Source organism: Cebus imitator, unplaced genomic scaffold (genome assembly GCF_001604975.1).
Source record: "Cebus imitator isolate Cc_AM_T3 unplaced genomic scaffold, Cebus_imitator-1.0 Scaffold99, whole genome shotgun sequence".
In the NCBI taxonomy this organism is placed as follows: Eukaryota; Metazoa; Chordata; class Mammalia; order Primates; family Cebidae; genus Cebus; species Cebus imitator.
Genome location: NW_016107414.1, coordinates 5,901,546 through 5,902,616, shown reverse-complemented (window position 1 = coordinate 5,902,616; position 1,071 = coordinate 5,901,546). Strand labels below are relative to the sequence as shown.

The following is a 1,071-nucleotide window of genomic DNA, read 5'->3' as shown; positions in this document are numbered from 1 at the left end:
TTATACACACACACACACATATATATACACATATATATTTAAGTCTAGCACTATCTCTGAGACATAGCGTATGGTAACAATTTCATTTATATACATTAATTTTTTTTTTTTTTTGGAGATGAAATCCAGCTTTCTCACCCAGGCAGGAGTGCAGTGGCACAATCTTGGCTAACTGCAACCTTCGCCTTCTAGGTTCAAGCGATTCTCCGACCTCAGCTTCCCGAGTAGCTGGGATTACAGGCGTCCGCCACCGTGCCTGTCTAATTTTTGTATTTTCAGTAGAGATAGGGTTTCACCATGTTGGTCAGGCTGGTCTCGAAAGCCTGACCTCAAGTGACCCACCTGTCAGCCTCCCAAAGTGCTGGGATTACAGGCGTGAGCCACCGCACCTAGCCCATTTAAAAAATTTTTATTTTTATTTTTTTCATGTCAGATAGATACTGTGCTGACATTATAGCAAGGTTTGAGGGAAGCACATCTTACACATGAGCATGAAAACCCAATCATCACACTTATGAACTGCAAAAGGATCTATACACATTGCCTGAAAGATGCACCATGGTGCATGGGAAAACAAGGACTAAGAGACAGGAGTCCTGGGCTCATGCGTTATCTTGGTCTTACCTTGCTAAGTGACCTCATGCAAGTCTTGACCTCTCTGGACTTTGGATTCTTCATCTAGACTAAAACATTAGAGTCACTGGGGGGTGGGGGGTCTTTTAAAATCCCAATTTAAAATATGAAATGTACATATGTGAATGGTTAACACCAAAAGCAAGATAACAGATGCCTCTGAAGAAAAATAGAAGGGGATGGATTGAAGAAGGAAGTTCAACTGCAGCTTTATTTCTTAAAGAAAAGTTGGAGTAAATGCGGCAAAATGTTTAGCTTTGATAAATCTGTGTGGTAGCACACCAGGGACAGTGTTTTCTACACTTTTAAAAGGGAGAAGGGCTGGGCGCGGTGGCTCAAGCCTGTAATCCCAGCACTTTGGGAGGCCGAGGCGGGTGGATCACGAGGTCAAGAGATCGAGACCATCCTGGCCAACATGGTGAAACCCCGTCTCTACTA

At 43.3% G+C, this 1,071-nt stretch overlaps 1 non-coding gene across 1 annotated transcript; it reads right to left on the bottom strand.

Annotated features, from left to right (window-relative positions):
* Nucleotides 1-427: 427 nt before the first annotated feature.
* LOC119472415 lies at nt 428-531 on the bottom strand. The gene has a single exon (XR_005201569.1). It is a non-coding gene; the product is annotated as a small nucleolar RNA U13 (small nucleolar RNA).
* Between the last annotated feature and the right edge of the window lie 540 nt (nt 532-1,071).